The following is a 21,467-nucleotide window of genomic DNA, read 5'->3' on the forward strand; positions in this document are numbered from 1 at the left end:
TTTACGCGACTGTGCCCTCTGCTCAGCGTCTTCCCGATCGCCCGCGACATCGTATGAAGCAGAGTTTGTAACTGTTTGCGTCCTGTTTCTTGTGTTCTTTTACTGAGGGCAATCATATGAATCATTGATATCCATTGCAACACCCAGAGGAGTAAAAAAATATTTTACAAAATAGGGGAATGCCGCGATCAGCGGACTTTGACCTACACACGTACGCACGCAGTAGCCGGCAGTCACGAGACTCTAATCATGTATAATGAGCACTACATTAATCAGCGTCTCCGTAGCACACATGGGAAAGGCAGCGCTGTGCTACATAGCACTTTAAGAATGGCATCGCCGGTTCGAATCCGGCCTTAAGCACCGTCCGGCAGTTTCCGCGGACTCACGTTGTTTTACGCGACGGTGCCCTCTGCTCAGCGTCTTCCCGATCGCCCGCGACATGTTATGAAGCAGAGAACCTGAGTGTTTGTAACTGTTTGCGTCCTGTTTCTTGTGTTTTTTTTACTGAGGGCAATCACATGAATCATTGATATCCATTGCAACACCCAGAGGAGTAAAAAATAATTTTACAAAATAGGGGAATGCCGCGATCAGCGGACTTTGACCTACAGCACGCACGCACGCAGTAGCCGGCAGTCACGAGACTCTAATCATGTATAATGAGCACTACATTAATCAGCGTCTCCGTAGCACACATGGGAAAGGCAGCGCTGTGCTACATAGCACTTTAAGAATGGCATCGCCGGTTCGAATCCGGCCTTAAGCACCGTCCGGCAGTTTCCGCCGTCTCACGTTCTTTTACGCGACTGTGCCCTCTGCTCAGCGTCTTCCCGATCGCCCGCGACATCGTATGAAGCAGAGTTTGTAACTGTTTGCGTCCTGTTTCTTGTGTTCTTTTACTGAGGGCAATCATATGAATCATTGATATCCATTGCAACACCCAGAGGAGTAAAAAAATATTTTACAAAATAGGGGAATGCCGCGATCAGCGGACTTTGACCTACACACGCACGCACGCAGTAGCCGGCAGTCACGAGACTCTAATCATGTATAATGAGCACTACATTAATCAGCGTCTCCGTAGCACACATGGGAAAGGCAGCGCTGTGCTACATAGCACTTTAAGAATGGCATCGCCGGTTCGAATCCGGCCTTAAGCACCGTCCGGCAGTTTCCGCGGTCTCACGTTCTTTTACGCGACTGTGCCCTCTGCTCAGCGTCTTCCCGATCGCCCGCGACATCGTATGAAGCAGAGTTTGTAACTGTTTGCGTCCTGTTTCTTGTGTTCTTTTACTGAGGGCAATCATATGAATCATTGATATCCATTGCAACACCCAGAGGAGTAAAAAATTATTTTACAAAATAGGGGAATGCCGCGATCAGCGGACTTTGACCTACACACGCACGCACGCAGTAGCCGGCAGTCACGAGACTCTAATCATGTATAATGAGCACTACATTAATCAGCGTCTCTGTAGCACACATGGGAAAGGCAGCGCTGTGCTACATAGCACTTTAAGAATGGCATCGCCGGTTCGAATCCGGCCTGAAGCAACGTCCGGCAGTTTCCGCGGACTCACGTTGTTTTACGCGACGGTGCCCTCTGCTCAGCGTCTTCCCGATCGCCCGCGACATGTTATGAAGCAGAGAACCTGAGTGTTTGTAACTGTTTGCGTCCTGTTTCTTGTGTTTTTTTTACTGAGGGCAATCACATGAATCATTGATATCCATTGCAACACCCAGAGGAGTAAAAAATTATTTTACAAAATAGGGGAATGCCGCGATCAGCGGACTTTGACCTACACACGCACGCACGCAGTAGCCGGCAGTCACGAGACTCTAATCATGTATAATGAGCACTACATTAATCAGCGTCTCTGTAGCACACATGGGAAAGGCAGCGCTGTGCTACATAGCACTTTAAGAATGGCATCGCCGGTTCGAATCCGGCCTGAAGCAACGTCCGGCAGTTTCCGCGGACTCACGTTGTTTTACGCGACGGTGCCCTCTGCTCAGCGTCTTCCCGATCGCCCGCGACATGTTATGAAGCAGAGAACCTGAGTGTTTGTAACTGTTTGCGTCCTGTTTCTTGTGTTTTTTTACTGAGGGCAATCATATGAATCATTGATATCCATTGCAACACCCAGAGGAGTAAAAAATAATTTTACAAAATAGGGGAATGCCGCGATCAGCGGACTTTGACCTACGCACGCACGCACGCAGTAGCCGGCAGTCACGAGACTCTAATCATGTATAATGAGCACTACATTAATCAGCGTCTCCGTAGCACACATGGGAAAGGCAGCGCTGTGCTACACAGCACTTTAAGAATGGCATCGCCTGTTCGAATCCGGCCTGAAGCACCGTCCGGCAGTTTCCGCGGACTCACGTTGTTTTACGCGACGGTGCCCTCTGCTCAGCGTCTTCCCGATCACCCGCGACATCTTATGAAGCAGAGAACCTGAGTGTTTGTAACTGTTTGCGTCCTGTTTCTTGTGTTTTTTTACTGAGGGCAATCATATGAATCATTGATATCCATTGCAACACCCAGAGGAGTAAAAAATAATTTTACAAAATAGGGGAATGCCGCGATCAGCGGACTTTGACCTACAGCACGCACGCACACAGTAGCCGGCAGTCACGAGACTCTAATGAGCTCTGCATTAATCAGCGTCTCCATAGCACACATGGGAAAGGCAGCGCTGTGCTACATAGCACTTTAACCATGTCATCGCAGGTTCGAATCCGGCCTGAAGCACCGTCCTGCCGTCTCCGCGGTCTCACGATGTTTTACGCGACGGTGCCCTCTGCTCAGCGTCTTCCCGGTCGCCCGCGACATCTTATGAAGCAGAGTTTGTAACTGTTTGCGTCCTGTTTCTTGTGTTTTTTTACTGAGGGCAATCATATGAATCATTGATATCCATTGCAACACCCAGAGGAGTAAAAAATAATTTTACAAAATAGGGGAATGCCGCGATCAGCGGACTTTGACCTACACACGCACGCACGCAGTAGCCGGCAGTCACGAGACTCTAATCATGTATAATGAGCACTACATTAATCAGCGTCTCCGTAGCACACATGGGAAAGGCAGCGCTGTGCTACATAGCACTTTAAGAATGGCATCGCCGGTTCGAATCCGGCCTGAAGCAACGTCCGGCAGTTTCCGCGGACTCACGTTGTTTTACGCGACGATGCCCTCTGCTCAGCGTCTTCCCGATCGCCCGCGACATGTTATGAAGCAGAGAACCTGAGTGTTTGTAACTGTTTGCGTCCTGTTTCTTGTGTTTTTTTACTGAGGGCAATCATATGAATCATTGATATCCATTGCAACACCCAGAGGAGTAAAAAATAATTTTACAAAATAGGGGAATGCCGCGATCAGCGGACTTTGACCTACAGCACGCACGCACACAGTAGCCGGCAGTCACGAGACTCTAATGAGCTCTGCATTAATCAGCGTCTCCGTAGCACACATGGGAAAGGCAGCGCTGTGCTACATAGCACTTTAAGAATGGCATCGCCGGTTTGAATCCGGCCTGAAGCACCGTCCGGCAGTTTCCTCGGACTGACGTTGTTTTATGCGACGGTGCCCTCTGCTCAGCGTCTTCCCGATCGCCCGTGACATCTTATGAAGCAGAGAACCTGAGTGTTTGTAACTGTTTGCGTCCTGTTTCTTGTGTTTTTTTACTGAGGGCAATCATATGAATCATTGATATCCATTGCAACACCCAGAGGAGTAAAAAATAATTTTACAAAATAGGGGAATGCCGCGATCAGCGGACTTTGACCTACGCACGCACGCACGCAGTAGCCGGCAGTCACGAGACTCTAATCATGTATAATGAGCACTACATTAATCAGCGTCTCCGTAGCACACATGGGAAAGGCAGCGCTGTGCTACATAGCACTTTAAGAATGGCATCGCCGGTTCGAATCCGGCCTGAAGCACCGTCCGGCAGTTTCCGCGGACTCACGTTGTTTTACGCGATGGTGCCCTCTGCTCAGCGTCTTCCCGATCGCCCGCGACATCTTATGAAGCAGAGAACCTGAGTGTTTGTAACTGTTTGCGTCCTGTTTCTTGTGTTTTTTTACTGAGGGCAATCATATGAATCATTGATATCCATTGCAACACCCAGAGGAGTAAAAAAATATTTTACAAAATAGGGGAATGCCGCGATCAGCGGACTTTGACCTACACACGCACGCACGCAGTAGCCGGCAGTCACGAGACTCTAATCATGTATAATGAGCACTACATTAATCAGCGTCTCCGTAGCACACATGGGAAAGGCAGCGCTGTGCTACATAGCACTTTAAGAATGGCATCGCCGGTTTGAATCCGGCCTGAAGCACCGTCCGGCAGTTTCCTCGGACTGACGTTGTTTTATGCGACGGTGCCCTCTGCTCAGCGTCTTCCCGATCGCCCGCGACATCGTATGAAGCAGAGTTTGTAACTGTTTGCGTCCTGTTTCTTGTGTTCTTTTACTGAGGGCAATCATATGAATCATTGATATCCATTGCAACACCCAGAGGAGTAAAAAAATATTTTACAAAATAGGGGAATGCCGCGATCAGCGGACTTTGACCTACACACGCACGCACGCAGTATCCGGCAGTCACGAGACTCTAATCATGTATAATGAGCACTACATTAATCAGCGTCTCCGTAGCACACATGGGAAAGGCAGCGCTGTGCTACATAGCACTTTAAGAATGGCATCGCCGGTTCGAATCCGGCCTTAAGCACCGTCCGGCAGTTTCCGCGGTCTCACGTTCTTTTACGCGACTGTGCCCTCTGCTCAGCGTCTTCCCGATCGCCCGCGACATCGTATGAAGCAGAGTTTGTAACTGTTTGCGTCCTGTTTCTTGTGTTCTTTTACTGAGGGCAATCATATGAATCATTGATATCCATTGCAACACCCAGAGGAGTAAAAAATTATTTTACAAAATAGGGGAATGCCGCGATCAGCGGACTTTGACCTACACACGCACGCACGCAGTAGCCGGCAGTCACGAGACTCTAATCATGTATAATGAGCACTACATTAATCAGCGTCTCTGTAGCACACATGGGAAAGGCAGCGCTGTGCTACATAGCACTTTAAGAATGGCATCGCCGGTTCGAATCCGGCCTGAAGCAACGTCCGGCAGTTTCCGCGGACTCACGTTGTTTTACGCGACGGTGCCCTCTGCTCAGCGTCTTCCCGATCGCCCGCGACATGTTATGAAGCAGAGAACCTGAGTGTTTGTAACTGTTTGCGTCCTGTTTCTTGTGTTTTTTTACTGAGGGCAATCATATGAATCATTGATATCCATTGCAACACCCAGAGGAGTAAAAAATAATTTTACAAAATAGGGGAATGCCGCGATCAGCGGACTTTGACCTACGCACGCACGCACGCAGTAGCCGGCAGTCACGAGACTCTAATCATGTATAATGAGCACTACATTAATCAGCGTCTCCGTAGCACACATGGGAAAGGCAGCGCTGTGCTACACAGCACTTTAAGAATGGCATCGCCGGTTCGAATCCGGCCTGAAGCACCGTCCGGCAGTTTCCGCGGACTCACGTTGTTTTACGCGACGGTGCCCTCTGCTCAGCGTCTTCCCGATCACCCGCGACATCTTATGAAGCAGAGAACCTGAGTGTTTGTAACTGTTTGCGTCCTGTTTCTTGTGTTTTTTTACTGAGGGCAATCATATGAATCATTGATATCCATTGCAACACCCAGAGGAGTAAAAAATAATTTTACAAAATAGGGGAATGCCGCGATCAGCGGACTTTGACCTACAGCACGCACGCACACAGTAGCCGGCAGTCACGAGACTCTAATGAGCTCTGCATTAATCAGCGTCTCCATAGCACACATGGGAAAGGCAGCGCTGTGCTACATAGCACTTTAACCATGTCATCGCAGGTTCGAATCCGGCCTGAAGCACCGTCCTGCCGTCTCCGCGGTCTCACGATGTTTTACGCGACGGTGCCCTCTGCTCAGCGTCTTCCCGGTCGCCCGCGACATCTTATGAAGCAGAGTTTGTAACTGTTTGCGTCCTGTTTCTTGTGTTTTTTTACTGAGGGCAATCATATGAATCATTGATATCCATTGCAACACCCAGAGGAGTAAAAAATAATTTTACAAAATAGGGGAATGCCGCGATCAGCGGACTTTGACCTACACACGCACGCACGCAGTAGCCGGCAGTCACGAGACTCTAATCATGTATAATGAGCACTACATTAATCAGCGTCTCCGTAGCACACATGGGAAAGGCAGCGCTGTGCTACATAGCACTTTAAGAATGGCATCGCCGGTTCGAATCCGGCCTGAAGCAACGTCCGGCAGTTTCCGCGGACTCACGTTGTTTTACGCGACGATGCCCTCTGCTCAGCGTCTTCCCGATCGCCCGCGACATGTTATGAAGCAGAGAACCTGAGTGTTTGTAACTGTTTGCGTCCTGTTTCTTGTGTTTTTTTACTGAGGGCAATCATATGAATCATTGATATCCATTGCAACACCCAGAGGAGTAAAAAATAATTTTACAAAATAGGGGAATGCCGCGATCAGCGGACTTTGACCTACAGCACGCACGCACACAGTAGCCGGCAGTCACGAGACTCTAATGAGCTCTGCATTAATCAGCGTCTCCGTAGCACACATGGGAAAGGCAGCGCTGTGCTACATAGCACTTTAAGAATGGCATCGCCGGTTTGAATCCGGCCTGAAGCACCGTCCGGCAGTTTCCTCGGACTGACGTTGTTTTATGCGACGGTGCCCTCTGCTCAGCGTCTTCCCGATCGCCCGTGACATCTTATGAAGCAGAGAACCTGAGTGTTTGTAACTGTTTGCGTCCTGTTTCTTGTGTTTTTTTACTGAGGGCAATCATATGAATCATTGATATCCATTGCAACACCCAGAGGAGTAAAAAATAATTTTACAAAATAGGGGAATGCCGCGATCAGCGGACTTTGACCTACGCACGCACGCACGCAGTAGCCGGCAGTCACGAGACTCTAATCATGTATAATGAGCACTACATTAATCAGCGTCTCCGTAGCACACATGGGAAAGGCAGCGCTGTGCTACATAGCACTTTAAGAATGGCATCGCCGGTTCGAATCCGGCCTGAAGCACCGTCCGGCAGTTTCCGCGGACTCACGTTGTTTTACGCGATGGTGCCCTCTGCTCAGCGTCTTCCCGATCGCCCGCGACATCTTATGAAGCAGAGAACCTGAGTGTTTGTAACTGTTTGCGTCCTGTTTCTTGTGTTTTTTTACTGAGGGCAATCATATGAATCATTGATATCCATTGCAACACCCAGAGGAGTAAAAAAATATTTTACAAAATAGGGGAATGCCGCGATCAGCGGACTTTGACCTACACACGCACGCACGCAGTAGCCGGCAGTCACGAGACTCTAATCATGTATAATGAGCACTACATTAATCAGCGTCTCCGTAGCACACATGGGAAAGGCAGCGCTGTGCTACATAGCACTTTAAGAATGGCATCGCCGGTTTGAATCCGGCCTGAAGCACCGTCCGGCAGTTTCCTCGGACTGACGTTGTTTTATGCGACGGTGCCCTCTGCTCAGCGTCTTCCCGATCGCCCGTGACATCTTATGAAGCAGAGAACCTGAGTGTTTGTAACTGTTTGCGTCCTGTTTCTTGTGTTTTTTTTACTGAGGGCAATCACATGAATCATTGATATCCATTGCAACACCCAGAGGAGTAAAAAATAATTTTACAAAATAGGGGAATGCCGCGATCAGCGGACTTTGACCTACAGCACGCACGCACGCAGTAGCCGGCAGTCACGAGACTCTAATCATGTATAATGAGCACTACATTAATCAGCGTCTCCGTAGCACACATGGGAAAGGCAGCGCTGTGCTACATAGCACTTTAAGAATGGCATCGCCGGTTCGAATCCGGCCTTAAGCACCGTCCGGCAGTTTCCGCCGTCTCACGTTCTTTTACGCGACTGTGCCCTCTGCTCAGCGTCTTCCCGATCGCCCGCGACATCGTATGAAGCAGAGTTTGTAACTGTTTGCGTCCTGTTTCTTGTGTTCTTTTACTGAGGGCAATCATATGAATCATTGATATCCATTGCAACACCCAGAGGAGTAAAAAAATATTTTACAAAATAGGGGAATGCCGCGATCAGCGGACTTTGACCTACACACGCACGCACGCAGTAGCCGGCAGTCACGAGACTCTAATCATGTATAATGAGCACTACATTAATCAGCGTCTCCGTAGCACACATGGGAAAGGCAGCGCTGTGCTACATAGCACTTTAAGAATGGCATCGCCGGTTCGAATCCGGCCTTAAGCACCGTCCGGCAGTTTCCGCGGTCTCACGTTCTTTTACGCGACTGTGCCCTCTGCTCAGCGTCTTCCCGATCGCCCGCGACATCGTATGAAGCAGAGTTTGTAACTGTTTGCGTCCTGTTTCTTGTGTTCTTTTACTGAGGGCAATCATATGAATCATTGATATCCATTGCAACACCCAGAGGAGTAAAAAATTATTTTACAAAATAGGGGAATGCCGCGATCAGCGGACTTTGACCTACACACGCACGCACGCAGTAGCCGGCAGTCACGAGACTCTAATCATGTATAATGAGCACTACATTAATCAGCGTCTCTGTAGCACACATGGGAAAGGCAGCGCTGTGCTACATAGCACTTTAAGAATGGCATCGCCGGTTCGAATCCGGCCTGAAGCAACGTCCGGCAGTTTCCGCGGACTCACGTTGTTTTACGCGACGGTGCCCTCTGCTCAGCGTCTTCCCGATCGCCCGCGACATGTTATGAAGCAGAGAACCTGAGTGTTTGTAACTGTTTGCGTCCTGTTTCTTGTGTTTTTTTACTGAGGGCAATCATATGAATCATTGATATCCATTGCAACACCCAGAGGAGTAAAAAATAATTTTACAAAATAGGGGAATGCCGCGATCAGCGGACTTTGACCTACGCACGCACGCACGCAGTAGCCGGCAGTCACGAGACTCTAATCATGTATAATGAGCACTACATTAATCAGCGTCTCCGTAGCACACATGGGAAAGGCAGCGCTGTGCTACACAGCACTTTAAGAATGGCATCGCCGGTTCGAATCCGGCCTGAAGCACCGTCCGGCAGTTTCCGCGGACTCACGTTGTTTTACGCGACGGTGCCCTCTGCTCAGCGTCTTCCCGATCGCCCGCGACATCTTATGAAGCAGAGAACCTGAGTGTTTGTAACTGTTTGCGTCCTGTTTCTTGTGTTTTTTTACTGAGGGCAATCATATGAATCATTGATATCCATTGCAACACCCAGAGGAGTAAAAAATAATTTTACAAAATAGGGGAATGCCGCGATCAGCGGACTTTGACCTACAGCACGCACGCACACAGTAGCCGGCAGTCACGAGACTCTAATGAGCTCTGCATTAATCAGCGTCTCCATAGCACACATGGGAAAGGCAGCGCTGTGCTACATAGCACTTTAACCATGTCATCGCAGGTTCGAATCCGGCCTGAAGCACCGTCCTGCCGTCTCCGCGGTCTCACGATGTTTTACGCGACGGTGCCCTCTGCTCAGCGTCTTCCCGGTCGCCCGCGACATCTTATGAAGCAGAGTTTGTAACTGTTTGCGTCCTGTTTCTTGTGTTTTTTTACTGAGGGCAATCATATGAATCATTGATATCCATTGCAACACCCAGAGGAGTAAAAAATAATTTTACAAAATAGGGGAATGCCGCGATCAGCGGACTTTGACCTACACACGCACGCACGCAGTAGCCGGCAGTCACGAGACTCTAATCATGTATAATGAGCACTACATTAATCAGCGTCTCCGTAGCACACATGGGAAAGGCAGCGCTGTGCTACATAGCACTTTAAGAATGGCATCGCCGGTTCGAATCCGGCCTTAAGCACCGTCCGGCAGTTTCCGCGGTCTCACGTTCTTTTACGCGACTGTGCCCTCTGCTCAGCGTCTTCCCGATCGCCCGCGACATCGTATGAAGCAGAGTTTGTAACTGTTTGCGTCCTGTTTCTTGTGTTCTTTTACTGAGGGCAATCATATGAATCATTGATATCCATTGCAACACCCAGAGGAGTAAAAAATTATTTTACAAAATAGGGGAATGCCGCGATCAGCGGACTTTGACCTACACACGCACGCACGCAGTAGCCGGCAGTCACGAGACTCTAATCATGTATAATGAGCACTACATTAATCAGCGTCTCTGTAGCACACATGGGAAAGGCAGCGCTGTGCTACATAGCACTTTAAGAATGGCATCGCCGGTTCGAATCCGGCCTGAAGCAACGTCCGGCAGTTTCCGCGGACTCACGTTGTTTTACGCGACGGTGCCCTCTGCTCAGCGTCTTCCCGATCGCCCGCGACATGTTATGAAGCAGAGAACCTGAGTGTTTGTAACTGTCTGCGTCCTGTTTCTTGTGTTTTTTTACTGAGGGCAATCATATGAATCATTGATATCCATTGCAACACCCAGAGGAGTAAAAAATAATTTTACAAAATAGGGGAATGCCGCGATCAGCGGACTTTGACCTACGCACGCACGCACGCAGTAGCCGGCAGTCACGAGACTCTAATCATGTATAATGAGCTCTACATTAATCAGCGTCTCCGTAGCACACATGGGAAAGGCAGCGCTGTGCTACACAGCACTTTAAGAATGGCATCGCCGGTTCGAATCCGGCCTGAAGCAACGTCCGGCAGTTTCCGCGGACTCACGTTGTTTTACGCGACGGTGCCCTCTGCTCAGCGTCTTCCCGATCGCCCGCGACATGTTATGAAGCAGAGAACCTGAGTGTTTGTAACTGTCTGCGTCCTGTTTCTTGTGTTCTTTTACTGAGGGCAATCATATGAATCATTGATATCCATTGCAACACCCAGAGGAGTAAAAAATTATTTTACAAAATAGGGGAATGCCGCGATCAGCGGACTTTGACCTACACACGCACGCACGCAGTAGCCGGCAGTCACGAGACTCTAATCATGTATAATGAGCACTACATTAATCAGCGTCTCTGTAGCACACATGGGAAAGGCAGCGCTGTGCTACATAGCACTTTAAGAATGGCATCGCCGGTTCGAATCCGGCCTGAAGCAACGTCCGGCAGTTTCCGCGGACTCACGTTGTTTTACGCGACGGTGCCCTCTGCTCAGCGTCTTCCCGATCGCCCGCGACATGTTATGAAGCAGAGAACCTGAGTGTTTGTAACTGTCTGCGTCCTGTTTCTTGTGTTTTTTTACTGAGGGCAATCATATGAATCATTGATATCCATTGCAACACCCAGAGGAGTAAAAAATAATTTTACAAAATAGGGGAATGCCGCGATCAGCGGACTTTGACCTACGCACGCACGCACGCAGTAGCCGGCAGTCACGAGACTCTAATCATGTATAATGAGCACTACATTAATCAGCGTCTCCGTAGCACACATGGGAAAGGCAGCGCTGTGCTACACAGCACTTTAAGAATGGCATCGCCGGTTCGAATCCGGCCTGAAGCACCGTCCGGCAGTTTCCGCGGACTCACGTTGTTTTACGCGACGGTGCCCTCTGCTCAGCGTCTTCCCGATCGCCCGCGACATCTTATGAAGCAGAGAACCTGAGTGTTTGTAACTGTTTGCGTCCTGTTTCTTGTGTTTTTTTACTGAGGGCAATCATATGAATCATTGATATCCATTGCAACACCCAGAGGAGTAAAAAATAATTTTACAAAATAGGGGAATGCCGCGATCAGCGGACTTTGACCTACAGCACGCACGCACACAGTAGCCGGCAGTCACGAGACTCTAATGAGCTCTGCATTAATCAGCGTCTCCATAGCACACATGGGAAAGGCAGCGCTGTGCTACATAGCACTTTAACCATGTCATCGCAGGTTCGAATCCGGCCTGAAGCACCGTCCTGCCGTCTCCGCGGTCTCACGATGTTTTACGCGACGGTGCCCTCTGCTCAGCGTCTTCCCGGTCGCCCGCGACATCTTATGAAGCAGAGTTTGTAACTGTTTGCGTCCTGTTTCTTGTGTTTTTTTACTGAGGGCAATCATATGAATCATTGATATCCATTGCAACACCCAGAGGAGTAAAAAATAATTTTACAAAATAGGGGAATGCCGCGATCAGCGGACTTTGACCTACACACGCACGCACGCAGTAGCCGGCAGTCACGAGACTCTAATCATGTATAATGAGCACTACATTAATCAGCGTCTCCGTAGCACACATGGGAAAGGCAGCGCTGTGCTACATAGCACTTTAAGAATGGCATCGCCGGTTCGAATCCGGCCTGAAGCACCGTCCGGCAGTTTCCGCGGACTCACGTTGTTTTACGCGATGGTGCCCTCTGCTCAGCGTCTTCCCGATCGCCCGCGACATCTTATGAAGCACAGAACCTGAGTGTTTGTAACTGTTTGCGTCCTGTTTCTTGTGTTTTTTTACTGAGGGCAATCATATGAATCATTGATATCCATTGCAACACCCAGAGGAGTAAAAAAATATTTTACAAAATAGGGGAATGCCGCGATCAGCGGACTTTGACCTACACACGCACGCACGCAGTAGCCGGCAGTCACGAGACTCTAATCATGTATAATGAGCACTACATTAATCAGCGTCTCCGTAGCACACATGGGAAAGGCAGCGCTGTGCTACATAGCACTTTAAGAATGGCATCGCCGGTTTGAATCCGGCCTGAAGCACCGTCCGGCAGTTTCCTCGGACTGACGTTGTTTTATGCGACGGTGCCCTCTGCTCAGCGTCTTCCCGATCGCCCGTGACATCTTATGAAGCAGAGAACCTGAGTGTTTGTAACTGTTTGCGTCCTGTTTCTTGTGTTTTTTTTACTGAGGGCAATCACATGAATCATTGATATCCATTGCAACACCCAGAGGAGTAAAAAATAATTTTACAAAATAGGGGAATGCCGCGATCAGCGGACTTTGACCTACAGCACGCACGCACGCAGTAGCCGGCAGTCACGAGACTCTAATCATGTATAATGAGCACTACATTAATCAGCGTCTCCGTAGCACACATGGGAAAGGCAGCGCTGTGCTACATAGCACTTTAAGAATGGCATCGCCGGTTCGAATCCGGCCTTAAGCACCGTCCGGCAGTTTCCGCCGTCTCACGTTCTTTTACGCGACTGTGCCCTCTGCTCAGCGTCTTCCCGATCGCCCGCGACATCGTATGAAGCAGAGTTTGTAACTGTTTGCGTCCTGTTTCTTGTGTTCTTTTACTGAGGGCAATCATATGAATCATTGATATCCATTGCAACACCCAGAGGAGTAAAAAAATATTTTACAAAATAGGGGAATGCCGCGATCAGCGGACTTTGACCTACACACGCACGCACGCAGTAGCCGGCAGTCACGAGACTCTAATCATGTATAATGAGCACTACATTAATCAGCGTCTCCGTAGCACACATGGGAAAGGCAGCGCTGTGCTACATAGCACTTTAAGAATGGCATCGCCGGTTCGAATCCGGCCTTAAGCACCGTCCGGCAGTTTCCGCGGTCTCACGTTCTTTTACGCGACTGTGCCCTCTGCTCAGCGTCTTCCCGATCGCCCGCGACATCGTATGAAGCAGAGTTTGTAACTGTTTGCGTCCTGTTTCTTGTGTTCTTTTACTGAGGGCAATCATATGAATCATTGATATCCATTGCAACACCCAGAGGAGTAAAAAATTATTTTACAAAATAGGGGAATGCCGCGATCAGCGGACTTTGACCTACACACGCACGCACGCAGTAGCCGGCAGTCACGAGACTCTAATCATGTATAATGAGCACTACATTAATCAGCGTCTCTGTAGCACACATGGGAAAGGCAGCGCTGTGCTACATAGCACTTTAAGAATGGCATCGCCGGTTCGAATCCGGCCTGAAGCAACGTCCGGCAGTTTCCGCGGACTCACGTTGTTTTACGCGACGGTGCCCTCTGCTCAGCGTCTTCCCGATCGCCCGCGACATGTTATGAAGCAGAGAACCTGAGTGTTTGTAACTGTTTGCGTCCTGTTTCTTGTGTTTTTTTACTGAGGGCAATCATATGAATCATTGATATCCATTGCAACACCCAGAGGAGTAAAAAATAATTTTACAAAATAGGGGAATGCCGCGATCAGCGGACTTTGACCTACGCACGCACGCACGCAGTAGCCGGCAGTCACGAGACTCTAATCATGTATAATGAGCACTACATTAATCAGCGTCTCCGTAGCACACATGGGAAAGGCAGCGCTGTGCTACACAGCACTTTAAGAATGGCATCGCCGGTTCGAATCCGGCCTGAAGCACCGTCCGGCAGTTTCCGCGGACTCACGTTGTTTTACGCGACGGTGCCCTCTGCTCAGCGTCTTCCCGATCGCCCGCGACATCTTATGAAGCAGAGAACCTGAGTGTTTGTAACTGTTTGCGTCCTGTTTCTTGTGTTTTTTTACTGAGGGCAATCATATGAATCATTGATATCCATTGCAACACCCAGAGGAGTAAAAAATAATTTTACAAAATAGGGGAATGCCGCGATCAGCGGACTTTGACCTACAGCACGCACGCACACAGTAGCCGGCAGTCACGAGACTCTAATGAGCTCTGCATTAATCAGCGTCTCCATAGCACACATGGGAAAGGCAGCGCTGTGCTACATAGCACTTTAACCATGTCATCGCAGGTTCGAATCCGGCCTGAAGCACCGTCCTGCCGTCTCCGCGGTCTCACGATGTTTTACGCGACGGTGCCCTCTGCTCAGCGTCTTCCCGGTCGCCCGCGACATCTTATGAAGCAGAGTTTGTAACTGTTTGCGTCCTGTTTCTTGTGTTTTTTTACTGAGGGCAATCATATGAATCATTGATATCCATTGCAACACCCAGAGGAGTAAAAAATAATTTTACAAAATAGGGGAATGCCGCGATCAGCGGACTTTGACCTACACACGCACGCACGCAGTAGCCGGCAGTCACGAGACTCTAATCATGTATAATGAGCACTACATTAATCAGCGTCTCCGTAGCACACATGGGAAAGGCAGCGCTGTGCTACATAGCACTTTAAGAATGGCATCGCCGGTTCGAATCCGGCCTTAAGCACCGTCCGGCAGTTTCCGCGGTCTCACGTTCTTTTACGCGACTGTGCCCTCTGCTCAGCGTCTTCCCGATCGCCCGCGACATCGTATGAAGCAGAGTTTGTAACTGTTTGCGTCCTGTTTCTTGTGTTCTTTTACTGAGGGCAATCATATGAATCATTGATATCCATTGCAACACCCAGAGGAGTAAAAAATTATTTTACAAAATAGGGGAATGCCGCGATCAGCGGACTTTGACCTACACACGCACGCACGCAGTAGCCGGCAGTCACGAGACTCTAATCATGTATAATGAGCACTACATTAATCAGCGTCTCTGTAGCACACATGGGAAAGGCAGCGCTGTGCTACATAGCACTTTAAGAATGGCATCGCCGGTTCGAATCCGGCCTGAAGCAACGTCCGGCAGTTTCCGCGGACTCACGTTGTTTTACGCGACGGTGCCCTCTGCTCAGCGTCTTCCCGATCGCCCGCGACATGTTATGAAGCAGAGAACCTGAGTGTTTGTAACTGTCTGCGTCCTGTTTCTTGTGTTTTTTTACTGAGGGCAATCATATGAATCATTGATATCCATTGCAACACCCAGAGGAGTAAAAAATAATTTTACAAAATAGGGGAATGCCGCGATCAGCGGACTTTGACCTACAGCACGCACGCACACAGTAGCCGGCAGTCACGAGACTCTAATGAGCTCTGCATTAATCAGCGTCTCCGTAGCACACATGGGAAAGGCAGCGCTGTGCTACATAGCACTTTAAGAATGGCATCGCCGGTTTGAATCCGGCCTGAAGCACCGTCCGGCAGTTTCCTCGGACTGACGTTGTTTTATGCGACGGTGCCCTCTGCTCAGCGTCTTCCCGATCGCCCGTGACATCTTATGAAGCAGAGAACCTGAGTGTTTGTAACTGTTTGCGTCCTGTTTCTTGTGTTTTTTTACTGAGGGCAATCATATGAATCATTGATATCCATTGCAACACCCAGAGGAGTAAAAAATAATTTTACAAAATAGGGGAATGCCGCGATCAGCGGACTTTGACCTACGCACGCACGCACGCAGTAGCCGGCAGTCACGAGACTCTAATCATGTATAATGAGCACTACATTAATCAGCGTCTCCGTAGCACACATGGGAAAGGCAGCGCTGTGCTACATAGCACTTTAAGAATGGCATCGCCGGTTCGAATCCGGCCTGAAGCACCGTCCGGCAGTTTCCGCGGACTCACGTTGTTTTACGCGATGGTGCCCTCTGCTCAGCGTCTTCCCGATCACCCGCGACATCTTATGAAGCAGAGAACCTGAGTGTTTGTAACTGTTTGCGTCCTGTTTCTTGTGTTTTTTTACTGAGGGCAATCATATGAATCATTGATATCCATTGCAACACCCAGAGGAGTAAAAAAATATTTTACAAAATAGGGGAATGCCGCGATCAGCGGACTTTGACCTACACACGCACGCACGCAGTAGCCGGCAGTCACGAGACTCTAATCATGTATAATGAGCACTACATTAATCAGCGTCTCCGTAGCACACATGGGAAAGGCAGCGCTGTGCTACATAGCACTTTAAGAATGGCATCGCCGGTTTGAATCCGGCCTGAAGCACCGTCCGGCAGTTTCCTCGGACTGACGTTGTTTTATGCGACGGTGCCCTCTGCTCAGCGTCTTCCCGATCGCCCGTGACATCTTATGAAGCAGAGAACCTGAGTGTTTGTAACTGTTTGCGTCCTGTTTCTTGTGTTTTTTTACTGAGGGCAATCATATGAATCATTGATATCCATTGCAACACCCAGAGGAGTAAAAAAATATTTTACAAAATAGGGGAATGCCGCGATCAGCGGACTTTGACCTACACACGCACGCACGCAGTAGCCGGCAGTCACGAGACTCTAATCATGTATAATGAGCACTACATTAATCAGCGTCTCCGTAGCACACATGGGAAAGGCAGCGCTGTGCTACATAGCACTTTAAGAATGGCATCGCCGGTTCGAATCCGGCCTTAAGCACCGTCCGGCAGTTTCCGCCGTCTCACGTTCTTTTACGCGACTGTGCCCTCTGCTCAGCGTCTTCCCGATCGCCCGCGACATCGTATGAAGCAGAGTTTGTAACTGTTTGCGTCCTGTTTCTTGTGTTCTTTTACTGAGGGCAATCATATGAATCATTGATATCCATTGCAACACCCAGAGGAGTAAAAAAATATTTTACAAAATAGGGGAATGCCGCGATCAGCGGACTTTGACCTACACACGCACGCACGCAGTAGCCGGCAGTCACGAGACTCTAATCATGTATAATGAGCACTACATTAATCAGCGTCTCCGTAGCACACATGGGAAAGGCAGCGCTGTGCTACATAGCACTTTAAGAATGGCATCGCCGGTTCGAATCCGGCCTTAAGCACCGTCCGGCAGTTTCCGCCGTCTCACGTTCTTTTACGCGACTGTGCCCTCTGCTCAGCGTCTTCCCGATCGCCCGCGACATCGTATGAAGCAGAGTTTGTAACTGTTTGCGTCCTGTTTCTTGTGTTCTTTTACTGAGGGCAATCATATGAATCATTGATATCCATTGCAACACCCAGAGGAGTAAAAAAATATTTTACAAAATAGGGGAATGCCGCGATCAGCGGACTTTGACCTACACACGCACGCACGCAGTAGCCGGCAGTCACGAGACTCTAATCATGTATAATGAGCACTACATTAATCAGCGTCTCCGTAGCACACATGGGAAAGGCAGCGCTGTGCTACATAGCACTTTAAGAATGGCATCGCCGGTTCGAATCCGGCCTTAAGCACCGTCCGGCAGTTTCCGCGGTCTCACGTTCTTTTACGCGACTGTGCCCTCTGCTCAGCGTCTTCCCGATCGCCCGCGACATCGTATGAAGCAGAGTTTGTAACTGTTTGCGTCCTGTTTCTTGTGTTCTTTTACTGAGGGCAATCATATGAATCATTGATATCCATTGCAACACCCAGAGGAGTAAAAAATTATTTTACAAAATAGGGGAATGCCGCGATCAGCGGACTTTGACCTACACACGCACGCACGCAGTAGCCGGCAGTCACGAGACTCTAATCATGTATAATGAGCACTACATTAATCAGCGTCTCTGTAGCAAACATGGGAAAGGCAGCGCTGTGCTACATAGCACTTTAAGAATGGCATCGCCGGTTCGAATCCGGCCTGAAGCAACGTCCGGCAGTTTCCGCGGACTCACGTTGTTTTACGCGACGGTGCCCTCTGCTCAGCGTCTTCCCGATCGCCCGCGACATGTTATGAAGCAGAGAACCTGAGTGTTTGTAACTGTTTGCGTCCTGTTTCTTGTGTTTTTTTACTGAGGGCAATCATATGAATCATTGATATCCATTGCAACACCCAGAGGAGTAAAAAATAATTTTACAAAATAGGGGAATGCCGCGATCAGCGGACTTTGACCTACGCACGCACGCACGCAGTAGCCGGCAGTCACGAGACTCTAATCATGTATAATGAGCACTACATTAATCAGCGTCTCCGTAGCACACATGGGAAAGGCAGCGCTGTGCTACACAGCACTTTAAGAATGGCATCGCCGGTTCGAATCCGTCCTGAAGCACCGTCCGGCAGTTTCCGCGGACTCACGTTGTTTTACGCGACGGTGCCCTCTGCTCAGCGTCTTCCCGATCGCCCGCGACATCTTATGAAGCAGAGAACCTGAGTGTTTGTAACTGTTTGCGTCCTGTTTCTTGTGTTTTTTTACTGAGGGCAATCATATGAATCATTGATATCCATTGCAACACCCAGAGGAGTAAAAAATAATTTTACAAAATAGGGGAATGCCGTGATCAGCGGACTTTGACCTACAGCACGCACGCACACAGTAGCCGGCAGTCACGAGACTCTAATGAGCTCTGCATTAATCAGCGTCTCCATAGCACACATGGGAAAGGCAGCGCTGTGCTACATAGCACTTTAACCATGTCATCGCAGGTTCGAATCCGGCCTGAAGCACCGTCCTGCCGTCTCCGCGGTCTCACGATGTTTTACGCGACGGTGCCCTCTGCTCAGCGTCTTCCCGGTCGCCCGCGACATCTTATGAAGCAGAGTTTGTAACTGTTTGCGTCCTGTTTCTTGTGTTTTTTTACTGAGGGCAATCATATGAATCATTGATATCCATTGCAACACCCAGAGGAGTAAAAAATAATTTTACAAAATAGGGGAATGCCGCGATCAGCGGACTTTGACCTACACACGCACGCACGCAGTAGCCGGCAGTCACGAGACTCTAATCATGTATAATGAGCACTACATTAATCAGCGTCTCCGTAGCACACATGGGAAAGGCAGCGCTGTGCTACATAGCACTTTAAGAATGGCATCGCCGGTTCGAATCCGGCCTGAAGCAACGTCCGGCAGTTTCCGCGGACTCACGTTGTTTTACGCGACGATGCCCTCTGCTCAGCGTCTTCCCGATCGCCCGCGACATGTTATGAAGCAGAGAACCTGAGTGTTTGTAACTGTTTGCGTCCTGTTTCTTGTGTTTTTTTACTGAGGGCAATCATATGAATCATTGATATCCATTGCAACACCCAGAGGAGTAAAAAATAATTTTACAAAATAGGGGAATGCCGCGATCAGCGGACTTTGACCTACAGCACGCACGCACACAGTAGCCGGCAGTCACGAGACTCTAATGAGCTCTGCATTAATCAGCGTCTCCGTAGCACACATGGGAAAGGCAGCGCTGTGCTACATAGCACTTTAAGAATGGCATCGCCGGTTTGAATCCGGCCTGAAGCACCGTCCGGCAGTTTCCTCGGACTGACGTTGTTTTATGCGACGGTGCCCTCTGCTCAGCGTCTTCCCGATCGCCCGTGACATCTTATGAAGCAGAGAACCTGAGTGTTTGTAACTGTTTGCGTCCTGTTTCTTGTGTTTTTTTACTGAGGGCAATCATATGAATCATTGATATCCATTGCAACACCCAGAGGAGTAAAAAATAATTTTACAAAATAGGGGAATGCCGCGATCAGCGGACTTTGACCTACGCACGCACGCACGCAGTAGCCGGCAGTCACGAGACTCTAATCATGTATAATGAGCACTACATTAATCAGCGTCTCCGTAGCACACATGGGAAAGGCAGCGCTGGGCTACATAGCACTTTAAGAATGGCATCGCCGGTTCGAATCCGGCCTGAAGCACCGTCCGGCAGTTTCCGCGGACTCACGTTGTTTTACGCGATGGTGCCCTCTGCTCAGCGTCTTCCCGATCGCCCGCGACATCTTATGAAGCAGAGAACCTGAGTGTTTGTAACTGTTTGCGTCCTGTTTCTTGTGTTTTTTTACTGAGGGCAATCATATGAATCATTGATATCCATTGCAACACCCAGAGGAGTAAAAAAATATTTTACAAAATAGGGGAATGCCGCGATCAGCGGACTTTGACCTACACACGCACGCACGCAGTAGCCGGCAGTCACGAGACTCTAATCATGTATAATGAGCACTACATTAATCAGCGTCTCCGTAGCACACATGGGAAAGGCAGCGCTGTGCTACATAGCACTTTAAGAATGGCATCGCCGGTTTGAATCCGGCCTGAAGCACCGTCCGGCAGTTTCCTCGGACTGACGTTGTTTTATGCGACGGTGCCCTCTGCTCAGCGTCTTCCCGATCGCCCGTGACATCTTATGAAGCAGAGAACCTGAGTGTTTGTAACTGTTTGCGTCCTGTTTCTTGTGTTTTTTTTACTGAGGGCAATCACATGAATCATTGATATCCATTGCAACACCCAGAGGAGTAAAAAATAATTTTACAAAATAGGGGAATGCCGCGATCAGCGGACTTTGACCTACAGCACGCACGCACGCAGTAGCCGGCAGTCACGAGACTCTAATCATGTATAATGAGCACTACATTAATCAGCGTCTCCGTAGCACACATGGGAAAGGCAGCGCTGTGCTACATAGCACTTTAAGAATGGCATCGCCGGTTCGAATCCGGCCTTAAGCACCGTCCGGCAGTTTCCGCCGTCTCACGTTCTTTTACGCGACTGTGCCCTCTGCTCAGCGTCTTCCCGATCGCCCGCGACATCGTATGAAGCAGAGTTTGTAACTGTTTGCGTCCTGTTTCTTGTGTTCTTTTACTGAGGGCAATCATATGAATCATTGATATCCATTGCAACACCCAGAGGAGTAAAAAAATATTTTACAAAATAGGGGAATGCCGCGATCAGCGGACTTTGACCTACACACGCACGCACGCAGTAGCCGGCAGTCACGAGACTCTAATCATGTATAATGAGCACTACATTAATCAGCGTCTCCGTAGCACACATGGGAAAGGCAGCGCTGTGCTACATAGCACTTTAAGAATGGCA

Source organism: Alosa pseudoharengus, unplaced genomic scaffold (assembly GCF_046254945.1).
Source record: "Alosa pseudoharengus isolate Yale_2024_CS ecotype anadromous, Long Island Sound unplaced genomic scaffold, YU_APseudo_1.1 YU_APseudo_1.1_scf_26, whole genome shotgun sequence".
Classification (NCBI taxonomy): Eukaryota; Metazoa; Chordata; class Actinopteri; order Clupeiformes; family Clupeidae; genus Alosa; species Alosa pseudoharengus.